This window comes from Herpailurus yagouaroundi, unplaced genomic scaffold (genome assembly GCF_014898765.1).
Source record: "Herpailurus yagouaroundi ecotype Mexico unplaced genomic scaffold, PumYag 483, whole genome shotgun sequence".
Classification (NCBI taxonomy): domain Eukaryota; kingdom Metazoa; phylum Chordata; class Mammalia; order Carnivora; family Felidae; genus Herpailurus; species Herpailurus yagouaroundi.
This window is the reverse complement of record NW_024412700.1, coordinates 3,552,239-3,563,220: the sequence shown is the minus strand read 5'-3', so window position 1 is coordinate 3,563,220 and position 10,982 is coordinate 3,552,239. Positions and strand designations below refer to the sequence as shown.

Here is a 10,982-nt window from a genome sequence, read left to right as displayed (position 1 = left end):
CGGTTCTTTTTTTTTTTTTTTTTTCCAGCTGCACTTACAGATATTAAACGTTCTGCACATAAGCCCTTCGAATCTGCCTCCTGGGGGACAGGGGGTGCAGTGAATCGGGCACTGGGCTGGGGACGGGAGGGGGTGCCGGTTCCGACCATCATTAAGTCGCTGAGCCGCTCGGGGCGAATCTCCACACCTCTGTGGACTTCCAAGATGAAGGTTTGGGAAGAGTCCCCTCTGCCACTGCGATCTACGTGGGATTTCTCCTTCCACAGGTGGCCAGGCGAGGGGATAGTTTCTAGGCTAATTGAGCATTGCCCCCAATTCCACCCTATCAAAAAAATAAAAAAAAAAAAAAGAAAGAAAGAAAGAGGCTCTTGATTATTCACGTATGAGAACACGGCTTTAAATAGCACCTCAATCTGCTTCCTCACCCACCGAGCCAGGGTCTCTGCGGGGAAGCAGTTGCCCACGGGAACCCTCTCCAGTCTCCATCCGAGAGGAGTGTGCCAGGTGGGAGCCGCCTCCCCCACCAGGGAGGGGACCTGCTTTCGTCTCATCTCCGCGTGCTGGTGATTCTCATGCTATGACAATTAAAAAGATGGAGAAAAACCATTTGCATTTTTCCTGGGTGTTAATGACCTTCCAAGCCAGTGTTCAATTGTCGAGTTTAAAACAGTGGAGCGCAGACTGCATGAATAATTCAGCCGACCCTGAGCTCTCCACGCACAGGGTAAAACCTCATTTGTGACCTACTTCCTAAAGTTGGAGCCGCTCATGTAATCTCTACCCTCGGCTTCCGTTTCTTGAGGTGTGCGTTATTTTACTCAGAGATAGCACATCCTAAGTAAACTTGCTGTCAAGGTGTGAGGACTTAAATCAATGACACAGAGACCTAATTTATTTTACATCACCCGGAGCCGTAAATTTAATTAATTCTCCGTCTTGGGCACGGACGCACCTAGTGGCTCCCTGGGATCTGGCTCCGGTCGGCTTTGTAAACACACAGACCAAAAAGGAGGCACAGAGAGGCGCGGGCGCTCATGGTGGCCTCAGGGAGTCGAGGGCCCTGGGGGTCGTGGGCCGGGGCCGGGGCCGGGGCCCCTGCCGGACTGTGGGCTGTCGGAGCCCAGAGGGTCCTAGGGTGACGGTGCCGAGCAGGTGAGCCCGTGGCTCCCGTCGGGCACTGCACGTTTTCCCCGGAGCCTCCGATCTGCAGACGGAGGCTAATCCTCACCCAGCACGTGGCGGGGATGCTTCTGGCCCATCACACGGGCTCTGCTGGGTCCAAGTCACAGACACGCAGCCCCAACCCCGAGGCCATTAAAACCGGATTTCAGGGCCGGGGGTTGGGCGTGCTTACTGCAAAGCGCTCCCTGGGTGTCCGTGATCAATAGTACTGTCCTACGGCTGCCTCGCAAACCACAAACTTGGGGGCTTCAAACCACGCAAATGCCTCCCAGTTCTGGACGCCAGGGGTCTGAAATCAAGGTCGCGGCAGCGCCCTGCTTCCTCCGAGACCTGCGAGGAAGGGGGGCGGGTCCTTCCTCCCTCTTCCGGCTTCTGGCGGATGCACACGGCCCCTGGTGCTCCTGGGCTGGCAGCTGGCTCCAGCCTTTGCCTTCATCCCCACAGGGCCGCCTCCCTGCGCGTCTGGCTTCACTGCTGGCTCTCCTTGGCGCCCCGGGCACGTTGGAGTAGTGCCCGCCGCACTCCGGTCTGACCTCATGTTACCTAACTGCATCCCTGGCGACCCTATTTCCCAATAAGGCCGCAGTCACAGATGCGGGGGGTCAGCGCGTTCACACGTCTTCTCGAAGCTTCAGTTCAGCGGGTAGCAGAACCGGGAAGGTTAGAGACTGGGAGGGACTCGTCCACTTAGGTCCTAAGCGAGTATGAGCTTGGAGAGTTTTCTTTCTTTTTTTTCCTTTTAATTAATTCATTCATTTTTTAAATGTTTGTTTTTGAGAGAGAGAGAGAGAGAGTGCGCGCGGGAGGGAGAGAGCGAGCGGGGGAGGGGCAGAGAGAGAGAGGGAGACACAGAATCCGAAACAGGCTCCAGGTTCCGAGCTGTCCGCACAGAGCCCGACGCGGGGCTTGAACCCATGGACCGTGATCATGACCTGAGCCGAAGTCGGACGCCCAACCCACTGAGCCCCCAGGCGCCCGAGAGCTTTTCTATTGCTTCGGCTGCTAATCCGCACCCACAGTAAGTGCTTAGTCGGGTCCTACATTTATTAGCACTGGGTTTCCCACCCTGAAAGACTGATTATCGAGTGCTCCCAGGCTGGAGTGAGCGAGGGACGGGGAGACTGTGATACGTGCCACTGTCATTCACCTGGGCTTTGGAGGGCACATTTGAAAAACGTCTGACCCACCATAGGGTGCTGGTGAGGGAGGGAGGTGTTTTCTTTATTTTTTTTTTTAAGTTTATTTCTTTATTTGTGGGGGGAGGGGCAGAGAGGGAGAGAGAGAGAGAGAGAGAGAGAGAGAGAGAGAATCCCAATCAGGCTCTGCACTGTCAGCACCGAACCTGACGTGGGGCTCCGTCCCACGAACCGTGAGATCAGGACCTGAGCCAAAATTGAGAGTCAGACACTCAACCGCCTGGGCCCCCCAGGCGCCCACGGAGGTGTTTTCAACGAAGATTCATCTTCCTACGAAAACTCCGTGTGTAACTTGTTCACACCTCTACCGAAATACTCGTTACTACTATAAAGAGGTTACCCTGCTGGGGCCCGGACCTACTGAATCCCCAGATACGCGCCTTGTCGTTTTCCAGAAAGACCGGATCTTTCCGACAGCCCCCTGCCCGCTGAGAGCACGGCACCTTAAGCAGTCCCTTAACAACATCTCCAGCCTTTCCCGTTTGAACAGTTTGATCAGCTGGGAGTGCGTTTGCCTGCGAGTAACAGGAAACCTAACTCACGGGGACTGAAACCAGCCCTTTCTCCTCTGCAAAGAGGCAGGCAGACGTGGTATAGCTCTGTGTCCTGTGGCTCTCTTGGCCTTTCTGTCATTTTCTGTGCATGATCTCCCGGGCTGCTGTGACAGAGCACCACAAACATCCGCGGCTCACCCCCCGCCCCCCAGCGGGCCACAGGACGCCCGGAGTCAGCTGGGGCTGGGATGCCTGGCTGCCCTACCGCCATATTGGACATGAATGTCCACAGACCTCTGGAGCCCGGAAGCTTCCACCCAAGGCCACATGCCCCCGGGTCAGGCTCTACCTGGAGCTCGGGCCTCGCCCTCAAGCTCACTGCCCTCCCACACTCCCAGGGCCCAGAGAGGCCAGGTTCTCTCGCTCTCCAGAAAGGATATCTCACTGGATCTCCCCACGCACGGCAAGACTCAAACTTCAGTCAGACGTTTTCTGCACCCGATGGAAAAAACACCACTCGAGTCCCGATGTGGCTTCAGGTAAGAGCATCATGAGGTGCTGAGGGTCAGACACAGCGGAGGGTGACGGTGACCATATGTTCCGCTGTCCCCAAGCGTCACTGCTGTCCTCGTAACAGGTTCTCAATGACCCCCGCCTGACATCGTCTGTCAGCCCCACCTCCCTTGACGCAGCTTAAATCTGGAAAAGGGGAAACCCGTGTGCTGACAGCCCAAGTAACTTGTTCGGGCTCACGCAGTTAGTGATGCTGAGTTTACCCCAAGTGGCTTCTGATCCCGGGGACCACGAGGCCACACCGCTGATAACTCCACCAGGCGTGCGGTGACCCAGCGGAGAGAGCGCACGGTAGGGGCACTGACGGTCTGCCAGATGGGTAGACGGTTGTCTTCACTTTGCGTGCAGGGCAGAGAGTTTCTGAGGCAAGTCACATGTTGAAGAGACTCCCGCATCGTCTCTCCCCACGCGCACCCACGGGGGATGGTGTGGTCAGGCGCCGCGGGCAGCTCCTCGCCTGGTGGGCTCAGTCCCTCATCTGGAGCCGGAGAGGTGGGAAGGCCCACCATCGGGTCTCGTGACGGGTGGCAAGGTTGTCCAGGCAGCAGACTTGTGACTTCGTAGGTTTTGGCTTAACATCGTTGATGGGATGACGTCGTTCCGGACCTGAATGGACCCTGAGGTGGCAGATGGAGCCACGGCCACCGAATGGGACTGTGAGGGTGCGGGAGGTGACCGGATCTGACCTGTGCACTTTACCAACGAGGATACGGGACACAGAGCTGTGACGCGTCTACTTCTCTCGGACTGTCTCTTGTTCTTCATCTCATGACCAGAAGATTCCAGGGAAGGTGGGACTAGACCCCAGGAGTTCAGGTCTCTGTCCAAAGGCCCTGCCTCCACCCGGGCTGCACACCCAGCGGGTCAGGCGTGGCCGTCCTGGGGCAGACGGCCACCACGCACACACTGTGGCACCTCCACAAGCTGAGCCACGGCTCGGAAACCCACTTCCCAGGGGGGAGTTTAATGGCGGCTGGCCTGTCCCGCTAGACCTCAACCAAGCCAGCGGTCAGGAGGTATCTCAGGGCGTTTCCAGAAGCATGGGCTGAAGAGCGGGGGCCCAGGGCTCTCCCCCTCCTGGGCCACCCAACCCTCGGTCCAGGAGGGATTGGCGGCTGTGGCTCCCAACGGGGTGGGCCGGCATCAGCCTCCAGAACCTTGGCCAAGGATTGACTGCGTCTCACGATCCACAGCCGCCATCACCACCAGGCAGACCGACGCATAGTTGGGCCACCAGAACGCTCAGAGATTTACATGGTTTCACCCCACGTACCCCAGTCCGGCTTATCAGGCGCAAATAGACTGAAATGGAAGACGGTGTCCTGGAGGTGAGGGGAGCTTGGGGGTGGGGGACAGCTGGGGCCGCCCTGCACTGGCTGCCCTGCACCCGCCCGTCCCTCACCAGCCCTCACCCGTGAGCACGGTCCCCCCCGGCAGCCAGCCATGGTGGCGCCCTTCCACCCGTCAGCTGCCTTCCAGCTGCTGAGGGCCCCGCCCCCGCCCCCGCCCACGGCCTTCCCTTCCTGACACCCAGCACGGGTACAGCCACTGGCCCGCAGGCACCGGGAGCTGGTCCACCCGCCTGGTAACTGACTCCCCTTTCCTGCATGCAGGAGCCCTTGACCAGTGACAGTCCGGGGCGAACGGCGATCCCCTTGGCCGATCCCTGGGGGAGCCGGGGTGAGGCCCCTGGGAACTCACCCTGCCTGGGTGCGTGGGAGGGGGGGGGTCACCTGGGGGCTGGGGCCTGGGGAGGGCCCCGGGGGCGGGCAGAGGCCTCGAGCCCCGCGGAACAGCTCGGGCAAGGCTGTGGCGGCTCCATACCGAGTCCTGAGGCTCAAAGGGGACCAGGCTGATTCAGGGGCCGCCCCTCTGGGGACCTCAGCGTCCATGTGCCAAGTGGGGGTCAGGACTCGGGTCCCTCCCAGCCCTTAAATCCTAAGAAGCCATTCTGCAAATCTCTGAATCTCCAGGTACGTCCCTTGCCCCGGCGAGGGTCTCCCGGCGGACCCCAAACCAGACGGCAGGCAACGCAGGCCAGCACTCCTGGGAGGGGCGGTGTCGCTGCACATTCGTTAGCGGCTCCCGTCCCACGTAGGCTCAGCGACGGGACCGACAGAAGGGCTGACGCCAGCCGTACCTGAGCTGGACAACAATGGCATTTAAACAAAACATTTAGGCCTCGTAGCCACTACGAGGGTGAAGAAGTTTACGGGTGAAGAAATTGCAAAGTACTCGAACGTGGTTGCACAACCAGGAGGTTTCAACGTGTGAATACGGAGGGGGGCACACAGCAGCTGGGGTGTGGGACTGGGGGGAGTAGGGGCACCCGGGACGCGTGGGTTCCACCCAAGAGGACGGGTTGCCGGGGCCATTCACAGTAGGGCGAGTTCCTGGTGGGGAGAGAAGACGGCGGGGCCGCCGTGGACACCTCTGGTCGAGGCGCCGGCAGGGACGTCGGAGGCCGGGGGACACGTCATCGCTCACCAGGCCCCCGCACACCTGGGTGTTCTCGCTGCGAAACGCCCTCAGCGATGGTTCGGAGAGGCGCACCCAGGAAAGTGAATGGAGACGTCACCGTGGTCAGTGGGCGTGAGGGGCGTCCGCGTGGCCGTGGGCGCCACTCTGCTCTGCCCACTCGGGCGCAGGGCCCCTTGGTGGACCCTTTAGCGGGGGACCCTGGAGCTGGAACGCGCGCTGCCCGCCCCCGAAGCAGGTGTGAGGCCGTGGGCAGGGGGCGTCCACTTCCACGTCCACGCGGCCCCAACTCGGTGCAGCCCGGCCTGTGGAAGCGGAGCGCCGGCTTTGCGCGGCTCCCCGTAACTAGACGTGCCTCCCGTTCCAAAGATTTCGTCTCTAAGCCCACGCGTGGCTCATTTCTGGGCGGGGCGGCTCCAGTCTCCGCAGCTAATACTCCCAAACCTCTCCTGTCTCTCCTCCCGGCTTCTCGGCGCTCCCCACGCGCCCGGGAGCCAAGGAGAGCGGCTTTGATAAATCCATCAGCTATAACAGCCGGGATTCAGGCCACTTCTCAGATGAGTGGCAAATCTGTCATAAAGTCCTTAGCGCTGAGCCCCGGTGAATTTAAGGGTAAGCCCCGGATACTTATTAAACTGGAGGCCTTACGGAAAAAGGTATCCCCCTTTTTTTTTTTAATGCAGTAAAATTCCTTTAGAAATATCTCCTGCCCCGGTTTGCTGAGTTCTGCGAGACCCCGCTAAGACACCCGGAGACAGTAAGTCCCACGTCTGGCCTGCAGCTTCTCACCGCTGTGGGGCTTAACCGGTGCCGGCATCCCGGTCTCCCGGAAACGTGCCTCGCACTTTTTGTTGAGTTACTCTGTTCGTTTGGAGCTTGGAGGTTTGCGCGTGTGTGCGCGCGCGGCTGCATCGTGCACACACGTGGGCACGCGCGTGTGAGCAGAGGGTTGTGCGCGCCGCCGCGGGCAGGGGACACGGCTGCCCAGTCTGCGGGCACAGCTCTGCTCTTGCGGGCCCGATGAGCGCTGGAGGTACTGACGGGGGCGCGTCCGCGAGGCCACGTGGGGACAGAGACACCGCCCCACTCCACCTGCACACACAGCCCGCGGCTGGCCTCCCGCGGTGGTGGGGGTGGGGCCAGGGCAATGATGCAGGAGGGCTTTACGTGTTCGAGCAGGAGCCCTGTCTCAGCTTGGGGTCTGCCTGCGGGGCCCCAGAGCCGGCCGTGGGTGCTGGAGGGGCGGCCACTCATCAGACGGCCCGACGGCCTTGCACGCGGCCCTCTTCAGTCCTCCCTCTCCTGCCTTCCCGGCCAGGCGTAAAACGAGAGCCGAGGTGATCCGATCGGTGGGTGACTCAGGGTTCTGGAGGGTGAGGGCTTCCTTCTCTTCCGTGGACGGGGGGGCATACGTGGCTCTCCGGGTGACTGAAGTGACACCCCCTTCCCTGTCCACAGGGAAATCCAAACCCAGGTAAGTCAGAGGACTTGGCCGGGCATGCGATTCACTGGCAGAGTTCGGAGAGGAACAAGGGCCCCCCAGCCCCTAGCTGTTTGTCTTTAACACAGTTCACATTCAACGTAAGGTTCAGAGCAGTTTGCAAACCACGCTGAGGACTAGGAGTCTAGTCCACTTCTGGGGGTGCTGTGGGAGGAGGGGGCATACGGGCCCCAGGACAGTCTGCTCCGGCGGGCGGAGGGGCCCGGTCACTGTCCATGGTGCCCCAGGCCAGAGGGGACAGAGTCAGCTAAGAACAGAGGATTCACAAAATGGCCTGGTTCCAGCAGAAGACGACCACCCTGGGGACACGTGCCCCCATCAGTGAGCAAGGTGTTGGCCCCGCTGACGGACGGCGTCCACACTGCATTTGCTGGAATGGGGGCGTTAGCCGGCTTGGTAGGCATGATAACAGGGTGGTGGTCACGTTCCTAAAAAGCCTTTATCTATTAGAAATGCATACGGTCAGGGCACCTGAGGGGCTCAGTCGGCTAAGCATCTGACTTCAGCTCATGTCACGATCTCACAGTTTGTGGGTTTGAGCCCCACGTCGGGCTGTGTGCTGACAGCTCGGAGCCTGGAGCCTGCTTCGTATTCTGTGTCTCCTCTCTCTCTGCCCCTCCCCCTGCTTGCACTCTCCCTCTCTCTCTCAAAAATAAACATTAAAAAAATTTTAAGAAAATTAAAAAAAAAAAACCCCCCCTTCCAAAAAAAAAAAAAACACACAACCACTTAGTAAGTATAGGAAGTGGACATTTAGGGGAAAAGTCAAACATTCCACCTCTCTTGTTGACGTTTCTTTCAGATACAAAGTGGGTGGATGTGAGTTGCCTGGGACCACGACACTGTGTTATTTATAAGTAGATTTCCCCGCAGAATTACCATGTTTTGTCTTCACGTAGAGAAGGGCGTTTTCTCGTAGCTTCACAGAGAATCTCAAGGTCACGGACCCGAGGGTTATGTAGGTCTAGCCTCAGACGCAGGGACAGACGTCCTTCCCCCGAAGCCCCACGTACCAACTGAGCCTACAAGTGTCTGTTTCCCTCTCCTGCTGCAATGAATCCTCACGCCATGTCCCGGCCTCATCCAGACGCGACCCCGGGCAGAGGAGGGCTGAGGAGTGACTGGGCCCAGAGGCCGACCAGACCCTGCCCTGCCACGTGGTATCGACCGCCCGGCTTCCTTGTTCACGTGCTGTCGTCGGACACTGATTTTGGTTACAGAATCTCCCCAGTGCATAGTTTTTTGAAATCATTTTATGAGAATAAAGACCCAGACACAACATAGAGCCACCCCGTGCTAAACAATGAAATCGACATTTTATCCTTCAAAATGTTTCAGTGTCTTTAGAAACACAGACACTCTGTGGTGGGGGGGGGGGAGAGATGCTATATTTTCATTCATTTCTGAGCGTTTATATCCAGTTTTAGACTCACCTTCACCCATGGTTGGTTGGTGGGTTATTCTCCAAAAGTAATTAGGCAATTAACTCGGTCTCGGAGTTTCCATTTCGAAGTCAGGCATGGATTAATAACCACGGCTGCCACGAGAAAGGGACGCCGAGAGAATGCTGGTTGTTCCTCATCGGAAGCAAGGGTCTGGAACTCTGAGGTGGATTTTTGTCCGTCTGGTTCTCGGCTGTGTTCACCGTGCCGAGGACAGAGGTCCCCAGGAAACATTTGCTGTATGAATGAACGAACAGGCAAATGAGTGTGTGTCAACAAGACGGAGATCTTTAAAAAGTAGATAATGCCGCGTTAGTCCGATCACCTGTTCCGTCAGCGAGGGGAGAAGGTGCATCCCAGCCCCCAGCGCGGTGCTGGCCCACGGAGGCCCCACTAGATATCTGCGGAGTGAGCAAACAGCATCACTCCAAGCTGTGATCCTTGGCCTCAGCTGGCCCCTAGCCTGGGTGGGCGTCCCTACCATCCCGAACAAGACACCAGGGCCACAGCTGGGGCGCTTTTCTTTTCCTTAAATTGTTTTTGTTCTTCTTCTTCTTTTTTTAATCTTTATTTATTTTTGAGAGAGAGAGAGAGAGAGAGATACGGAGGGTGAGCATGGGAGGAACAGAGAGAGAGGGAGACACAGAATCCGGAGCAGGTTCCAGGCTCTGAGCGGTCAGCACAGAGCCCGACGCGGGGCTCGAACTCACGGACCGTGAGATCGTGACCTGAGCCGAAGTCGACGCCCAACTGACTGAGCCACCCAGGCGCCCCAAATTGTTTTTGTTCTTTGATGATTCATTCACTTCTCTGTTTTTCACGGGAGCGTAGTTGACCCACAATGTGCCCTGAGTCTCCGGGGTACGACGCAGTGACCGGGCAAGTGTGGACACCGTGCTGTGCTCAACGCAGGCGCAGCCTCGTGCCGTCGCCACACAATGGTACCTCAGCACCGTTGGCGAGATTCCCTGCGCTGTCTCTTTCATCCCCGGGGCTCGTTGGGCCACAACCGGAAGCCTGTCTCTCCCCCGCCCCCACCCCCTCTGGCCACCACCAGTGTGCACTGGGGCATCTGTCTCTGCTTTGCCCTTGTTTCTACATTTGTTGTCGCCGTTGTCTTAGATTTCCCTACACAATTGAGATCACGTGGCATTTGCCTTTCTCTGTCTGACTTCCTTCACTTCGCACAACACCCTCTGGGTCCAACTGTGTGGTTGCAAATGGCGAGACCTCCTTCTTTTTTAGGGCTGAGTAATGTTCCACTGTGCACACACCACACTTTATCCATTCACTCGGGACACTCGGGCTCCTGCAGGTGCTGGTGCGGTGATGGGGGGGGGGGCACCTGGGGCTTCTTTCCTACGATGCAGCCCAGAGCAGGTCAGCTCCCGGGCACCCATGTCCCTCTCTCCCTCTGGGCCCTTGTGTCGGGACCACCCTGTGCCCCAAACGCCCCGTCTCACTTTCTCCAAGTTGACTCAGATGCCCCTCCCCTGGCGGCTTTCTGCACATGCGGGCCAGTGGCAGGGGACAGTGACGGAGCAGCGGGGGCCCCAGTCCTACGGCACGTTCGTGCACAGGGTGGAGCCCACCTCCTCGGAGCCGGCCCTCTCTGCAGACCGGGGATATGTTCCCGGGACAAGGACACCATGAGGGTGCCGGGAGGACCGAATCCGGCACAGGAGGCCTGGCCGTGTGTTGGCAGCTGCTGGCCCGGGGCACACGCTCTGCCCCCGTGTGCCCCGGCCTCCCCCGGGGCCACGTGACGAGCCCTTCCAAGTGCCCACGGAGAGGACGCGCAGAGCGTTCTCAGGCTGTGAGGACCCCAGAGGTGGGAATGCCTCCACGTGCCCTGTTTGACACCCTATCCTGTGCCAGGGAGCACTCACGTCCGTGCTCTGGCAATGCGGTCACTTGCAGCTTTCCAGAACCTTGTGGGTCCGCTTCTCAGCCGCTCCCGTGGCACGGGCTTGATGCGCGAGGAGGGTCCAGAAGGGACAAGTGACTCGGTCAAGCTCCAGAACTTGTTGGTGGCGGCACTGGGCTCGGACCCAAAGCTCGACCCTCCTCACGCGGGTTCCCTCGTGGAACTCGTCTGCAGGCGACGGTACAGGGA

General features: G+C 58.9%; 1 long non-coding RNA gene across 1 annotated transcript in view; it reads right to left on the bottom strand.

Moving 5' to 3' along the window:
• Positions 1–412: 412 nt before the first annotated feature.
• LOC121022942 (uncharacterized) overlaps positions 413–10,982 on the bottom strand; it is a 30,409-nt gene continuing 19,839 nt past the window's right edge. The window contains exons 2-3 of the long non-coding RNA XR_005787180.1: positions 8,858–8,961; positions 413–575 (exon numbers count right to left, since the gene is read on the bottom strand). This is a non-coding gene — a long non-coding RNA (uncharacterized LOC121022942). The remainder of the gene's footprint in view (positions 576–8,857; positions 8,962–10,982) is intronic.